This window comes from Myotis myotis, unplaced genomic scaffold, assembly GCF_014108235.1.
Source record: "Myotis myotis isolate mMyoMyo1 unplaced genomic scaffold, mMyoMyo1.p scaffold_m19_p_11, whole genome shotgun sequence".
In the NCBI taxonomy this organism is placed as follows: Eukaryota; Metazoa; Chordata; class Mammalia; order Chiroptera; family Vespertilionidae; genus Myotis; species Myotis myotis.
This window is the reverse complement of record NW_023416315.1, coordinates 67,232,798-67,250,438: the sequence shown is the minus strand read 5'-3', so window position 1 is coordinate 67,250,438 and position 17,641 is coordinate 67,232,798. Positions and strand designations below refer to the sequence as shown.

Genomic DNA, 17,641 nt, shown 5'->3' with positions numbered 1-17,641 from the left:
AGAAACGAGACTGAGACAGAAATAGAGGGAAAAGCTGGGCCTGGGTGTGGCGTCTGCCCTCTGATAGATGAACAGAGCGCCCAACACCGGAAGTAAGTTTAATTTATACTCGAAGTAACAGGAAGTTACATCACATCTGGGTAGGCCTTGAGTTTTTGGCGACATAGTGAGATCCAACCCCTAGCACCTGGGCTGGAAAGGTCAGACTGATTGACGTCCTTGCCGTTGGGCTAGGACTGCCTCCAGGGCGTGGCTCTGCCTGCGCCCTGGGTTCAGTTGACAATATTTTTAAGAATGCCCATGGTGCCTTGCCAAGGGCCCCCCACATTCAAAATATTCACACTATAAACATGGCCTCTAGAGATTCTGAAGGCAGAGATACCACTGACCCCAGGTTACCCCGGGGATAAAGCGATTTCTCACCTCTACTGCCCCAGAGGAAGAAATAAACTAAAACCCCAAATCCCCTGGTTCACTGTATAATGTCCCCCATATTCTGACTCCCGCCTAACTCTCCTGCTCATTTACTGCAGGTTCCCCCACGCATTTTGTGACCAGCTATCATAAGTGTTCATAATTCCCCCACATAGGCCATTCTCCCTCACACCTGTGTGCATTTCCTCGGCTGGCAACGCCTGTCCCTTTGTAGATTATCCAAAAATGTCCTTCTCATCCACCTTTATCTTTGTACTTCTCATGCCTTTATCTTCTCTGTGGCACATTTTTTGTCGCACTCTCTGGAAGCTAAATATCACCTCCTTTTGGTCATCTCTTTATCTCCTCAGTTGAGAATGAGAACTGCCTTGTTTAATATTATCATTGTACCTGGCACATAGTAGCTAATAAATTCATGCCTGGCCAATAAATGACTTTAGTTCTATTCAAAGGGGAATACACCTAATTTAGGTTAGTCAGAAATAACTTAGGATTGTGAAAAAAGCTGGTGTGAACCTTATTTAAGAATTAATTTAGCCTGGTTGGTGTTGTTCAGTGATTGAGCATCAACCTATAAACCAGGAAGTCATGATTCAATTCCTGATCAGGGCATGTGCCAGGGTTGCAGGCTTGATCCCTAGTGGGGGGTGTGCAGGAGGCAGCCGATCAATGATTCTCTCTCATCATTGATGTTTCTATCTCTCTCTCTCGCTCTCCTGTCCTCTCTGAAATCAATAAAAAAATATTTTTAAAAAGAATTAATTTATTGGCCTCTTTTAAATTTAAGATATAAGGTAAAGAGATGGCAGGCATCAGAAACAGAAATATTTTAGCAGAATCTGAAACTTTAAAAGTAAGGAATATGTGGTTGAAAAAAGGCCACATGCTAACCTGACTAGCTCAGGGAAGGCCTCATGGCAGTTTTGCAAACTCAAAGATCTAAAGCAGGGGTCCTCAAACTTTTTAAACAGGGGGCCAGTTCACTGTCCCTCAGACCGTTGGGAGGCCGGACTATAGTTTAAAAAAAACACTGTGAACAAATTCCTATGCACACTGCACATATCTTATTTTGAAGTAAAAAAACAAAACGGGAACAAATACAATATTTGTATTTGCATGTGGCCCGCGGGCTGTAGTTTGAGGACTCCTGACTAAAGTAACCACAAAGGATGATCTGAAATTAAAACTTTAACTAAAAGCAGTTTATAGTGGGTAGTCATGTCCTAGACCAGTATCTTCCCTGATAAAGGTAAATCTTTCCCTTAACTGAACCTATTGTCTTTTTGCATCTGAGATAACATCCTTGTGAAATGTCAGGGTAACTTGTAACTTCCCCTTTCCAGACCCTTCAGGGCACAACCAAATGTGCCTGGGCACCTGGAAGAAGATCATAAACTCCTTCATTCTTATTGTTATCATGTTCATTGTTGACTGTTAACTATCCTGCACCCACCTGGGTAAAAGAAGTATGAGTCTATCAATTTACTTTTTATCCAATCCCAGAGCCCCCCACCCCCACCCCCACCTCCACAACTTTGCTTTCTCCCGCCCCCCTAATCTATCACCAATGGGTTTCCTTTAACCCACTTATATCTCCTCCTTTGATTGTAATGTACAAAACAAGGTGAAGAACTGCCATTCTCTGGAGCATTATCCCAATCCGTTGAGATTCTGCTTCCCGGCAATTGTTGACAGTTTGGCTCAAATAAACTCACAAAAATTCTTTACAGGTTTGAATGTTTTCCTGTTAACAAATGTTTGGATTATAAAACATAAAAGGTTAGCATTATAGATTCTAAAAATTGAAAGGTTAATCAGAGCTCTTCTAATTCCAGGCCTAATTTCAATATTTCAGCTGAGAAACAGAGGATCCAGAGAGGAGAGACTGTTTCTTGGCACTTTCTGTTGACCTTATGTCATTTGAAGAGATTTCGTGGGAAAGTGAGCAGCCCGAAGGAGAAGCTGGAATTGAGAACCACGAATGTAGGAAAATTCTAAGCCACTCCCCAAATCCTGCCCACCCCCTCAGCCACTTGCTGTGGTTGTGGGTGTAATGATATGCTAAGAAATTGTAATAAGATAATTTTAAATTCTTCCTAAGTTTCTGTTATGTGATACTAGAGGACGCCCTCTCGCAATCTGGGACCCCTCGGGGGATACCGGACTGCCAGTTTTGGCCCAATCCCCGCAGGCCAGGCTGAGGGACCCCACCAGTGCATGAATCCCTGCACCAGGCCTCTAGTATGCATATAAGATCTTTAGTTAATCTCTTCCTGCCCTCCCAACTTCCCCCTTCCCTCTGAGATTCCTCAGTCTATTTCATGTTTTCATGCCTGTGCGCTGAGCGTCTGCCCCCTGGTGATCATTGTGCATCATAGTTACCGGTCCAACGGTTGAACAGTTGGATGGTTGCTTAGGCTCTTTATATATACTAGAGGCCCGGTGCATGGATTCATGCACCAGCGGGGGTCCCTCGACCTGGCCTGTGCTCTCTCACAATCTGGGACCCTTCCCGGGCTGGGGAAGGACTGTGGGAGGGCTCCAGGGCGTGTCCGGCCCATCTCTCCCAGTCCCAATTGGGGCTGGTTGGGGCTGATCGGGGCGTCTCGCCCAGTCCTGATCAGAGCTGATTGGGGCCGGCCAGCTGGGGAGGGACCATGGGAGGGCTCCAGGGTGTATCCGGCCCCATCTCACCCAGTCCCGATCAGCCAGACCCCAGCAGCAAGCTAACCTACTGGTTGGAGCATCTGCCTCCTGGTGGTCAGTGCACATCATAGCGACTGGTTGAACAGTTGGACACAGCATATTAGACACTTAGCATATATATAGATAGAAGATTCTTTTTATTCTAATATAGTTATTAGTATAAACGTGAAAATAACTGACTTTTACAAATCAGTGGCTATCATTTATAAATAAGGGAAACAAAATGAGTTAAGGGACACTACAAAGAGAAAAAGCATAGAAAAAGAAAGTAACATTTCTAACAATTTCCTAAACCCAGGAATTTTATTGTACTTCTTCCTCATACTGAAAAGCAGGGCAGATGGGGAGCAAGATGGAAAAGCACTGAAAGGAAGCTTGACGAGATGATTCTAGAATAGAAAACAAATCTACGTGTTGTTAAGTTCACTGGTTAGTTCTTAGTCCTCATCGTACTTGAGCTAGCAGCAGAATTTGATACAGTTGATCCCTCCTTTCTGCTGCAAATAGTTTTCTTCCCTTTGTCTCATTGCTTGTAATTAATCCCAGGGCTCGTCCCTTGAATGTCTTTATTTTTGTCTCCACATGCTGGTTTGATAAACTTATCTGGCCTCATGGCTTTAACTATCACTAACTTATGTCTCCAGGTCAGACTTGCCCCAGAAGCTTGGCCTCACAAAGCTCCGCTTGGACTTCCATAGATGTGTCAAGCTTTGCACAATCCTGGCTGAGCTCCCGTTCCTCCTCTCAAAGCTGCTCCTCTGACACCTTTTTCATCATGGTTAAAGGCAAGTCCATCATTCAGAATGCTTAGGCTCCATCCTGGCCTCCCCCCTCACAAACAGAGAAAAATCCCTGCAGGTTAGGTGGTAATATGTTGTATTCATTGCTGGATCCTGAGTAGCCACACAGTTCATCTGGCACATAACACTGTTCAGAAAGTACTTGTTGAATAAGTGAAGGAGTGATTTTAACACTAAGTAAGAATGAATACATATTTTAAAATATGTTTTTCTTTAAAATCAGGAGTTAGGGAAATCAAAGAACAAAGTTAACAATTGGGAATGAAAGAAACTGACTTTTGTATGACTGCGAAATTTTTATATTAGATCACTCTATACATAGATGTGGTTCCTAAGCTTGGCAACACATTAGAATCCCTGAAGAGCTTTCAATGTCCTCCTGGCCAAGAATTAGAGTATCTGGGGAGGGGCTGAGGCAACAGCATTTCCTACAGCTCCCTGGTGATTCCAATGAGAGCCAAGCCTGAGAGCCAGCACTCCTTAGAAATTATACCTAGCGTTAGTGTTAAAATACTAATGATTTGATCTAAATGTTTCATAATAGAATCACTGTTTCCTCCCTAACACACTAGTACAGTGGTTCTGAACCTTCTGGCCCTTTAAATACAGTTCCTCATGTTGTGACCCAACCATAAATTATTTTCGTTGCCACTTCATAACTGTAATGTTGCTACTGTTATGAATCATAATGTAAATATCTGATATGCAGGATGGTCTTAGGCGACCCCTGTGAAAGGGTCGTTCGACCACCAAAGGGGTCACGACCCACAGGTTGAGAACCACTGCACTAGTGTAATGTTCCTCATAAGATTTCCGACCACTCAGCACTGTGTACAGAAAGTCAAGAATGCAAGAAAATCAACCTAAAATTATCAGAACAAATAAGAGGTCTGAAAGGGCAACTGAAACAAAAGAAATACACAAAGAGAGCTAGCTTTCAATGTGCCAGAAATAACCAATTGAAATATACCGAGGAAAAACAATTCTATTCCCAAAGAAATCAAAATTACAAGATACGGAGGAATAAATAGATAGTCAAGACAAATAAAAATTATGATTCTGTATAAAGTTCGAAGAGAAGTTTGGTTTTTTTTGTTTTTTTTTTTAATTAAATCTTTATTGTTCAGATTATTACATTTGTTCCTCTTTTTTTCCCCCCATAACTCCCCTCCTCCCAGTTCCCGCCCCACCCTCCGCCCTCACTCCCTACCCACTGTCCTCATCCATAGGTGCACGATTTTTGTCCAGTCTCTTCCCGCATCTCCCACACCCCTTTCCCCCCCAGGAATAGTCAGTCCATTCCCTTTCTATGTCCCTGATTCTATTATAATCAACAGTTCATTCTGCTCATCAGATTATTTATTCACTTGATTCTTAGATTCACTTGTTGATAGATGCATATTTGTTGTTCATAATTAGTATCTTTACCTTTTTCTTCCTCTTCCTCTTCCTCTTCTTAAAGGATACCTTTCAGCATTTCATATAATCCTGGTTTGGTGGTGATGAACTCCTTTAGCTTTTCCTTATCTGTGAAGCTCTTTATCTGACCTTCAATTCTGAATGATAGCTTTGCTGGATAAAGTAATCTTGGTTGTAGGTTCTTGGTATTCATCACTTTGAATATTTCTTGCCACTCCCTTCTGGCCTGCAAAGTTTCTGTTGAGAAATCAGCTGACAGTCGTATGGGTATTCCCTTGTAGGTAACTGAGTTTCTTTCTCTTGCTGTTTTTAAGATTCTCTCTTTATCTTTTGCTCTTGGCATTTTAATTATGATGTGTCTTGGTGTGGTCCTCTTTGGATTCCTTTTGTTTGGGGTTCTCCGCGCTTCTTGCACCTGTAAGTCCATTTCTTGCACCAGGTGGGGGAAGTTTTCTGTCATTATTTCTTCAAATAGGTTTTCAATATCTTGCTCTCTCTCATCTTCTGGCACCCCTATAATTCTGATGTTGGTACGCTTGAAGCTGTCCCAGAGGCTCCTTACACTATCCTCGCATTTTTGGATTCTTTTTTCATTTTGCTTTTCCAGTTGGGTGTTTTTTGCTTCCTCGCATTTCAAATCATTGACTTGATTCTTGCGCTCCTCTGGTCTGCTGTCGGGAGTCTGTATAATATTCGTTATTTCAGTCCGTGTATGCTTAATTTCTAGTTGGTTCCCCAATATAAGATCGAGGGTCTCATTAGTTTTCTTGTAGATCTCATTAAGTTTATCGGCGGCTTCTAAACAGTTCTTGAGAGACCTTAAAAGTGTGGTTCTGAACTCTATATCTTCCATTGACAATTTTGTCCTGTTTCTTTGTCTCCGCATTTTGTTATGCTTCCTTGGTGCACCCCCTAGTGGTCTTTGTTCGAGGTCTTATAGTTAAATCTTGATTGTTGTAGCTAATTCCAGGGAGGGTTTGACCTCCAGGCCAAGTGGCTGTGAGAATCAGCTGTGTCTGCAGTGAGAGAACTTCTGTCCTCTAGGGAGGTGCTAATCTAGCCTTTGCCTGAGGCTATCTGGCAAATGCCTCTGTGCAGGGCTTGGGCGGGGCGGGTCGAACAGGATCAACAGGGTGGGCCGGAGAGAGCAGTTATGGCGGCTCTCAGTCCTGTCCCCAGGGGCTCTGCCTCTCTGAGTCCCAGCACCCGCTGCAAAGCTCGGAGAGAAAGCTGCACTCGCTCTGACCGAAGGCAGACAGTCCCGCTTCTCCCGTTTGAGTCTGGGTCCCTAAAGACTCGCCTGGATCTGGAGCTCAGATTCTGCGACTCCCTCCCGATTGAAAACTCCAACCGCGCCCTCCGCCACCAGCCCGCTCGGCGCACTCCGCACCTCAGAGTTTGACTTCAGCACTGCGCCTCCTCTGAGTGTCCGTATGCGTTTCTCTTTCCTCCTAGTTGTAGGACTTCCACTCAGCCAGCGTTCCTGTGGTTCTGGGTGATGTCCCTTCCGTTTTTTGGTTTCACTTTTGAAGTAGTTGTTCAAAGCAGCAAACTCCGGCGTTAACCTATGCCGCCATCTTGGTTCTCGATCTAAAGTTCGAAGAGAAGTTTTTAATAAATTGAGACATACCATATTCCTGGGTTGGGGTATTAAATATTTAGACATGTCAGCTCTTCCCAAATGAGTCTAGTCTTAGTCACAATTCCATATCTGAAAGAGATTATGTGTGAAATAAAAATATTTTTAAAAGAACAATTATGAGGGAGGACTTGCCCTCCGAAATACCACATCACTCTATGAAGCTGTAATAATTAAAATAGTATGGTACCAGTGAAGGAATAGATGGGTATATGAGTGTGTGAGCACTTCCCTGGCTGCAGTTTTTGTTTTTGTTTTAAATTTATTTTTATTGATTTTTTACAGAGAAGAAGGGAGAGGGATAGAGAGTCAGAAACATCAATGAGAGAGAAACATCGATCAGCTGCCTCCTGCATGCCCCCCACTGGGGATGTGCCCGCAACCAAGGTACATGCCCTTGACTGGAATTGAACCTGGGACCCTTCAGTCTGCAGGCCGACGCTCTATCCACTGGCCAAACCGGTCAGGGCATGGCTGCAGTTCTTTTTTTTTTTTTTTTATTGGGCTGCAGTTTTTAATTGTGGGATTTAATTATCTGAACAACGAACTCAAATAATCTTGCATTTGAATTGTGTATTAATTCCCCCTCTTTGAGATTCACTTTTACAGGTTAAACATTCTGAAAAATAAATGGTTTAGCCTTGTTCAATGGTTACAGAAACAAATTTATTCAAATAGGAAAGGGAATTTCTCCTTATTCCCTAAATCCTACTTTAGGGAGCCCTGGAAGGGAGGCCCAAGCTGGCACGTGACTCATGGAGAGTCATATGAGATATAGCTGCTAGCAACGATGTATTGGGAGAATGGAGCAGAGCAGGGAAAGAACAGAAGAAAGAAAAGGCCCTAGCTGGTTTTGCTCAGTGGTTAGAGCATCAGTCTTCGAACTGAAGGTTCCCAGGTTCAATTCTGGTCAAGGGCACTTACCTGCGTTGCAGGTTCCATCCCCTCCCCACACTGGGCATGTGTGGGAGGCAACCAATTGCTGTGTCTCTCTCACACCAGTTTTTCTCTCTCTCCTTCTTCTCTGCCTCCCTTCCACTCTCTCTAAACGTCAATGGAAAAAATATACTCAGGTGAGGATTAAAATAGTAATAATAATAATAATTTTAAAAATGGGCTGGATCAGAAAGGAATATGATAAAACCTTTTGTGTGGGGATGGATGTGATTGTATGGCTAACTATAGCAGGAGCTGTATTTTTAATTCACAGTCAAAGGCCTGCATGCCCCATACATGTTTTAAGGAACGCAGAGTACCTGTGGGCAAGTGAGATGTATAACAGCAGCAGGTGCCTTTAAACATGGACACCAGATGCTTCATTGCTCCCTGGAAGTTCAGGTACAATGCTACCCAAATGGCTTGTTCCAAAAATAAAAAATGGGTGGTTCCAGGGACAGTGCCTCTAACACTGTGGTCCAGCCATTTCAACCTAAGACTCATATCAGTTGCTATAATTATCACCTTAAAACAGGACATGCATTTCTTGCTATATATAGATAGAAGCGACATGTATTTGGATGTTAGTGTTATTATTGTACCTTCCTCAGAACAACAGTCTTATTCAATAGTCTTTCACTGCTTGGTCACACCCCTCCCTGACACTCCCCCTCACCAGAGGGTCCCAAAGAAATCAGAGGCAGTGTTAAAAAATCTGATATACCGTGTTTGCACTTGGAGAAAACCAGCAGGAAAAGCCAACTTCCAAAATAGGCAAATGTGGAAGTGCTTATTAGCATTATGAACAGATATTCTTTTAAACATTTGAATTACTCAAAGCATGCTTTATTGTGTATTTATACTAGTAGATGATTAACTACTTGAGGGATAGACTTCATAAAAATAGTGGGTACCATGTTCATTGGATTACTGTTATTTTCATTATTATGGTTATTATCATTCTTAGTATCACTTCCAATTTACAGATGAATAAATTGAGACAGAAAATTTAAATAACAAATCTAACATGACAGAGATAGTAGGTGGTAAAACAAAGCTTGTTCATAGGGCTATGTCATCAGTAACATATTTTCATTTATTTACCACACAGCCTTTCCTTTTTGTCTTATTTTAAGCATTATTTTATAAATTTTTAAAAATTGATTTCAGAGAGGAATGGAGAGGGAGAGAGGAATAGACACATCAATGATGAAAGAGAATCACTAATCGGCTGCCTCCTGCGCACCCCCTACTGGGGATAGAGCCCGCAACCCGGGCATGTGCCCTTGATCAGAATTGGACCTGGGACCCTTCAGTCCACAGGCTGATGCTTTATTCACTGAGCCAAACCAGCTAGGGCAGTGTTGGCGAACCTATGACACGCGTGTCAGAGGTGACACGCGAACTCATTTTTTTGGTTGATTTTTCTTTATTAAATGGCATTTAAATATATAAAATAAATATCAAAAATATACATCTTTGTTTTACTATGGTTGCAAATATCAAAAAATTTCTATATGTGACATGGCACCAGAGTTAAGTTAGGGTTTTTCAAAATGCTGACACGCCAAGCTCAAAAGGTTTGCCATCACTGAGCTAGGGCAACCATTATTTTAAATATTTTATGATATAAGGATATATATAATAACTGTTCTGTAAATGGATAAAACAGGCACAAGTTGATTGGTCTAAGAGCAGAAATGTTCCTGAAATGTGCTGAACCACATTTTAAAATGTTGAGTATACATTTTCTCATAACTTGCATTATACTCTAATTCTTTATATGAATTTTTAATATTGTAAGCCTTTTAAAGTATTGTAAAAAACCAAAGAACTTCACAATGCTGGGTGCTTTTAGAAGAGCTCTTTATTGAAAACTCCCAAATTAGATTAGTAATTATAAAATAATTATAACCTTCAACCTTGACTTTTTCAAGACATGGTCAATAGCAGCATAAATACAAAATATTTCTTGAGGTTTGCTCCAACAAATACAACCTCTTCTATCGCAAAGAAGAGTTAGGTCCTCTGATTAAGGGTTTCCCACATTTTGAAATAAAACTGCTAAGCTCATGATAATGCATGTGTTTATTCATTAACACCAAGTAAAGGAATGGGTCAGAGAGATAAGAAGGAAAACAAAAGCATACAATGCTCCTCTAAGCCTAGGGAGTGAAGAGTTTCAGGAAAACGGAAGGAACCAAGGGCAACAAATCCAAAAGAGGGCCTGCAAAATAAGAAACAAGAAGTGGTGATCAACCTAGCCTAGACACTAGGAGGTCACTGAGACCCTTAAGAAGAATTGCTTTAGTGGAGTGGTGGGGACAGAAGCCAGATGGCCCTGTGAATGCTGACTGTGGCCCGAGTTAATCCAAGCATGACCACGTCAAAACAAATCTAAGGCTGGTTATTTTCATTAGAAAATCAGTGAAGACACTAACTTCCTGGGTTTTTAAACAGAAAACAAACAACTCTCCCCAATTTAAATGCTGATTTTCTGCTTGCTTCGGATAGGCTGCTCACTTTCTTTAGAATATACTGTTCTATAATCTGACCTAAAGATTCTTGATCAGATTAGATGCCATTGACTATCATACCCGATCTGTACATCACATTGACAGCTATTAAATGCAAATCAAAGGAAAGACAGTAAATTTGTATGACAGTAAGATCGTACTCAGTGAGATTTCACATGAGTCTGAACGATAAAGAATGAGAAGCAGTGTGAGTTAAAATTGATGAAGAGTGGATTTGGGTCTGCAGGTGCAGCCTCATAGATGTCATGTCTCTAGAACAACTGGCTGAAAAATATGGTTTAATTCTATGCAAGGGGTCCTGCTTTGTTCCTCCTGCAGGAACCCTCATTGCAGCTGGGTTAGCAGATCATTTGTCTCCAGGAGAGTTCTTTGAACCAATCAGGACACAGATAATCTTATTGTACCTTTGCGGGTTTGTGTTTCTTTTGATGAAGCGTCTAGAGAAGTCATGGGTAATACTTTACTGTGTGCCAAGAACCACTTATGTTTCGGTTGTACAAGGTCAGATCTTAATTTAACCACCAACTGGGCACTTAATTTTAGATACACAGAGGGACACATTGGCTCCAAGGCACTTCCTCTGGTTTAGGAAGGCAAGGCCCTGGATAAGAATGACACGACGATCATTCCAGAAGGTGAGATTATGAAATATTCGATCTGTACCTCACCAAATAGCTTATTACATAGTTTAGTATTAAGAATCTTTGAAACAGATGGAAATACATATTACGGTAGTTTCTCATTACTTTCTTTCCAATTGATCACCATCAGTTTGCCTGTCTAGGGCCTTTTTAATTATAGAATAAAGCCAGGGTTGTTTTGTTTGTTTATAGAGTATTAACTCAGTTATATAGTTATTCATCACAATAAACAATAGCATTGTGAGAAAAACAGATCAAGAATAAATATATTTATATACACACTATGGAAGGGTCTTAGCTGGCCCTAGTTTCTAAAAAAAAGTTGAATGATTATTATCAATAATTAAAATAAACTTCTATCTAGGCCTTTTTATCACCTATAGTAAAAGATGGATGCTTTTTATTCAGATCAAAAATTCCCTAAATTCTTTTAAATTAGAAGAAAAGGAAGGCAATAGAATTAAAAATTTGCTTCTGCAAATTAAATAATATAATCTTGTGGTTGGAAAGTCCTTAGAATTTATCTGATACCATCACCCATCTGGCTCTTACATGAACAGATAACTTCTAAAAAAGCATCTATATCTAAAATAAAATTATTTCTTTGCAATAGCAGTGATATGGACACGGAAGTTCTAACACTGCTTTGTGATGAGGACATTATTTCATAAAATATAATTTTAGACTTCTGTTGTTTTTATGGGAATACTTCAAATGAATATTTACCTAATATATTTATATTTCTGCTGGAGTTGTCTGATAGGTTTGCTGGTTGTTTGCTTAAACCCTTTCAAAACTTTTTCTGAGGCTTATGAATATTAAGATTACAAGGCGAGACCCTCTTTTCATTAATTCCATGAGAGTAGCTGAGTCATGTACTGTAGTGGTTAAACCTGTGTTGCTCTAATATCAAATGACTGCATGGTCAGTTACCTAACCACTCTGTGCCTCACTTAGTTTTCTCATCTGTAAAACGAGGGGAAAGTGTGTTGTAGAAATTAAATAACAGTCTATTTAATGTGCTCAGCAAAATGCATGTCACAGGTAAGCGCTCAATAGATATTACTTATAATAATTATCAAATTCAATAACAAATATTTATTAAGCACCTATGGTGAGCTTGACTCTGCAAAAACTTTGGAAAGGAGAGGAGGGAAGAGATTAATGTTGTCTGTGGGTAAGATCTAGAACGCATTATTTAAGGGCAGCAAACTCCCTGAGGGCATGGATCCTTGTGCTAGCACTGTGACTAGAACAGAGCAGACACTGAATACCTGTTTTTGAGTGAGCAGATAGGATGTTCTGAAAATCCTTAGAAAAAAATATAATCACTGAGAGCTGGTGGGTCAACTCTTCTCCTTTGTATTTTTTACTTAGTAGAGAAGGGGGATGTAGATAAGGTGCATCTGCATTTCAACAAGGTATTTGGAAGTATCTCTTGATGTTGGTCTTGTTATTGAAAAGGAAACATTAATACTAGATGTTGGTGTCTTTGGGAGGATTTGTACCTGGATAAACATATTTTCTTGAAGGGTGCTAAACAATAGATCAACCTGAAGGCCTCTGTCCTATGCCAATTTCTGTTAACATTTATCATCATTAATGGGACAGATAGTCATAGAGAAAACATGCAAATCTGCAAATAGAACAATACTTGGAGGAATAGAAAATGCATTAGATCAGTGGTTCTCAACCTGTGAGTCGTGACCCCTTTGGCAGTCGAACGACCCTTTCACAGGGGTCGCCTAAGACCATCCTGCATATCAGATATTTACACTATGATTCATAACAGTAGCAACATTACAGTTATGAAGTAGCAACGAAAATAATTTTATGGTTGGGTCACAACATGAGGAACTGTATTTAAAGGGCCAGAAGGTTGAGAACCACTGCATTAGATCTTAGCAGACGGCAATAAAGGTCAAATCTAAAAAAAGAAAGAAAGAAAATGTAATAGAATGAAATAAATTCTATTATAGAATTGCACTGCTATAATGTGGGGGGAAATATGACTTGTAGGATTTGAATCAAGTATGTAGCATGACAGCCCCCCAATTAATCTGAGCTTGGGCTACATGGACAGATCCATGGTGTCTGGGGAGAAGGAGATGGTCACCCCGCTTAATGCTGTGTTTATTTGACTGTAGCTGCCGTCAGAGCCCATGGCCCAGAGCCTCTTTTAGAAAGTGATGGATATTAAAGAAGTGTGTTTACAGGGAAGCAATCAAGATTGTAGATAGAGGTGAACCTACGTCATAGGAAGGACGCATGTCCAGCCGTGGGAGGAGAAGGCTCCGTGGAGACCTGCCAGCCTTCGTGGGAGATGTGTAAAGGCCCACCTGTGGCAGAGGAACAGCATTGTCTCAGGGTGGCTCTGAGGCATACCCGGGTCATAGAGCAAGGATTTGAGGAGATGGGTTCAACTTCAATGCTCGTCCTCATTGTTAAAGCTTGCCAACGATGAAGGACAGTGTGAGATACAGTAAGCTTCTTGCCACTTTGGTGTTCGAGCTGAGCCTGGGAAATTACTTGATGGGCCTGTGTACGTGGAATTTCCTGGTGGAGCTACCCAATGGTCTTTAACTCTGAAGTGAAGTGGTTTGAGAGGAAAGGGAGGAGCGGGAAATGACGAATGTGTCAGAGTGCCTGTTCGAGGTTGAGGAACAGAGCTAAACCTCCCAACGAGCTTTAAAATGCTACTTTCCCACTCCAGAGGGGTGCAGTTCCAGAATATTAACAGTAATGTTTATTGACTACCTGCAACATGCCAGACACAGCTAATGAGGCAGCTACTCTGGGAGGGCAGGATTTGAACGAAGGTTCAACTACCACACTCACCTGTCTCCAGCAGAAATCAATGGCCTGAACATGAATTCAAAATAAACCTGAAGAAATGCAAAGAAATGCTCATTATTTTTTGACTGAATTTCAAGCAGAAAATGACTTGATTTGAGCACCAGACAGGAACTTCGGTCATGTCAAACAAAATACACCATGCCCAGGAACAAATATTTTTAGAGAGAGCATATATATCTAGATGAATATATGGATGTACATTTTCAAATACATATACATGTATGCGTATGCAACAGTTTTTATGAAGGTCTCGGGATATTGAATTTGTATTGTTATTGTAGCTATTGGATGCAGTCAGAGCACTTTTTACTTTACAACTCAGTTGTGTAAACCAAATGTAGCTGTTTTATTGTCTGTATTGGCCCCACCTGGCTCCAGAGCTGCTACACACTAATTAGTGGAAAACACTTTCGGGGCCATGCAGACAGACACAATAACTTAGATAATGAAAAGGCTTGGATGGCTCAGGTGAATCCGTTGTTCAGATTCCTGCTTTTTCTCAATCCAAGACTCTCCCTCCACCAGGTTTCGCCTGCTTGACTACAAATTTGATCAATTTTCACTCTTCCCAATGTCACCAAGGTGCCCGGCTTGTCCGTAAGTGGCCTATCTCTCCACCCCTGAGGCTCGGCCTGTGAGCCAGATGCCAGGCCAGTTGCTGGAAGGCCCTGTAAGCTCTGGCTCCATAAAGTCAATCAAAGTGGCTGGTCACGTCTGATTAAATGAGCATCGCTCTCACACACCAAGCTTTCTCCCTGGCATTGAATAGTCTTCAAGGATACGAATTTTAATAACTATATAGTTTTCCATTGTTTGGGTATACAATACTGTCTTATACAAATTCTCTCTTGTTGGACGTTTTATATTGTTTCTTTTTAAAAAAATATATTTTTATTGATTTCAGAAAGGAAGGGAGAGGGAGAGAGAGATAGAAACATCAATGATGAGAGAGAATCATTGATCGGCTGCCTCCTGCACGCCCCCCACTGGGGATCAAGCCCTTGACCGGAATTGAACTTGGGACCCTTCAGTCCGCAGGTTGACGCTCTATCCACCGAGCAAAACCAGCTAGGGATTATATTGTTTCTAATGTGTTGTCAGTTTAAATATGGCTGGGATGAACATTTTCACATACACATTTTTTTCCGTATCTCTGATTATTTTTATAAGATTCCTAGATTAAAAAGCACAGACAAAGCATTGGGCTTTTTAAAAATCACATTATCATCCTAGAAGTGATAGGGCACATTTATTCATATTTTGTCTCTTCATGGGCCATGCTTACTCTACTCTTTTCTAGTCTACATTTCCATTTCCTAAGAAATCTCATACTTGTGAATCTAAAGCCTCTTTCTGTTCTATGTGTCGTTTTCAAAAGCTAGCATGCATCTTCCAACATCTCTGTCATGGCTGAATTTGACTTGGAAATCAATAGTGGAGACTAAAAATGTCTAAGTTTATAATATGAAACCGCATACAAGTTAAACTAGTATGACAGTGTGTATCACTAGTGTATTTACTTAGAAATTAAGCCTCAGTTAATGCAGTCCCAAAATTAGAAGTGAACTTGGCAAAAAAACATACGTATGACAGAGAAAGAAAACACAAGGTTAATCTATTCTTTTGCTGATTTTCACAGTGGTGTATATTTGATCATCCAATTTTGTTTCCTGGGGGGGGGGGGGGGAGAGAGAAAGAGAGAGGGATTTAGCAGAACAAGAGGTGCTGTTAAAGATGCTGTTTGAACTGCTCTAGTTCTCTCTGTTATCCACAGGATGTCTCTCTGATGGAAAAGGCAAATACCATCAGTCTGTTCTCTGCGCCTATGAGTCTGTTTCCATTTTGTTTGTTGGTTTATTTTGTTCTTTAGACTGATGGGCTGCCAGAGGGGAGGGGGGTTGGGGGGCTGGGTGAAAAAGGTGAAGAGATTAAGAAGTACAGCATAGGGATACAATCAGTAATATTTACTGCAATCGCCATGTATGGTGCCAGGTAGGTACTTGAAATATCGGGGGGGTGGGGGGGGCACTTTGTAACATATGGAATTGTCTAACCACTATGCTGCACACCTGAAAACAACAAAAAAGAATATTGAATGTAAACTGTAATTGAAAAATAAAAATAAAAAACTTCACCTGGAGGAAAAAAGAAAAGACAAGGCAAATACCATGACGAGGGAATGGCTGTAACTCCTGGCTTGTAAATAGTCCCTGGTGCCTGTGGAGCAGGACCTGGGTCTGACAGTGTCGCCTCTCTTTGACATCTCTTGGGGACTAGTGGGCTCTGATGCCAAAGGAAGCCCTTTATTTGACTTGCCGCTTGTGCTGAAAAAAACGAAGGATCTGAAAAAGCTAAGTGTGTAGCCACCAAATAAAAACCAAAGTTATTACAAAATATTTTTTTTATATTGACTTCAATATGTCTTTAACATTATACAAATGGATGGTCAAAATGCAGAAAATGAGAATGCCCATTGTTTGTACATAACTATATTGCCTTAACAAAACCGGAAAATGGAAATGCTCTTTAATTATTGCTGTTCCTCTCGTAGGACAGATCCTGATGAAACTCTCGGGACCTTCAGCAGAAGAACTCCTCACTCAAGGGCCGGAGACGGTTAAGGTAAAGGAAATTCCTCAGGGTGTCAGGGTCTCCCCTTCCACACAGCAGAACCTGCACCCCCTGCAGAACGGCGGGGTTTGGCTGGGGCTGGCCTTTGTAGAAAACTGTGAGCAGAACCAAGTTTTACCGTATTGTTCTTTTCTTCTCCTCTCTTACCACTTCCCGCTGGACTCAGTCTTAGACCCTCTGCCATCATCCCCTCCCACTGAACTATTCCAACAGATTCTGATTCTACCCTGGGGCTATGGGCATTTTAAAAGGGATTCTGGAAGATGGAACAATACACTCTCCTGGAGAGAACCTCTGACTGATGTAACAGAATGACACTGATGTGATAGGTGTCGGGGGCAGTGATACATTACGGATGCAAAGCCCTTCCCTGCAACATGGAAGCAATGGTCCACTCCAGGAACTCTTCTTAAAAAAAAAGAAATAATTACTAATTTCAGAGAGGAAGGGAGAGGGAGAAAGGGATAGAAACATCAGTAATGAGAGAGAATCATTGGTCAGCTTCCTCTTGCATGCCCCCTACTGGGGATTGAGCTCCAACCCAGGCATGTGCCCTTGACCGAAATTGAACCTGGGACCCTTCAGTCCATCCGCAGGCCAACACTCTATCCACTGAGCCAAACCGGCTAGGACCATTCCAGGAACTCTTAAGGCCAGACCTGTTTAGGACTCACAGAAATGATTTCATTTTTGTTTTGCCCAAGACAGAGTGTGAGGATGAATGGGCTAAACGGATTTGGATGTCATTGGAAATAAACAATCCATAGGGAACAAAGTCATATTTGCCCTTGGTCGGTCGTGTTCTGTGGGAGCTCCCAGGCTTCAAGGGAAGCTCTGAGGGGCCTCACAAACTTATCAACAGTTTGCTGTTATCACGGATCACGGATTAGAGGTAGTTTAGAGAGTCCAGGGCAGAGAGGTTACTAGTGCATGTACCCAGGTTGCCTCCTGCATCGTACCTTGCAACATCATCCGACCTCCTGACCACTTGGGTCAAGCACCAGCTGGCATGCTGATCTTATTTTTCAGACTGTAATGTGT

At 41.4% G+C, this 17,641-nt stretch overlaps 1 protein-coding gene across 2 annotated transcripts in view; it reads left to right on the top strand.

Annotated features, from left to right (window-relative positions):
* The first annotated feature begins 11,020 nt into the window (after positions 1-11,020).
* Positions 11,021-17,641, top strand: part of ASB15 (ankyrin repeat and SOCS box containing 15) — a 32,925-nt gene continuing 26,304 nt past the window's right edge. For both annotated transcript variants that reach the window (XM_036327048.1, XM_036327049.1), the window contains exons 1-2: positions 11,021-11,107; positions 16,521-16,591. The gene's annotated coding sequence lies outside the window, so the exon portion shown is untranslated. The remainder of the gene's footprint in view (positions 11,108-16,520; positions 16,592-17,641) is intronic.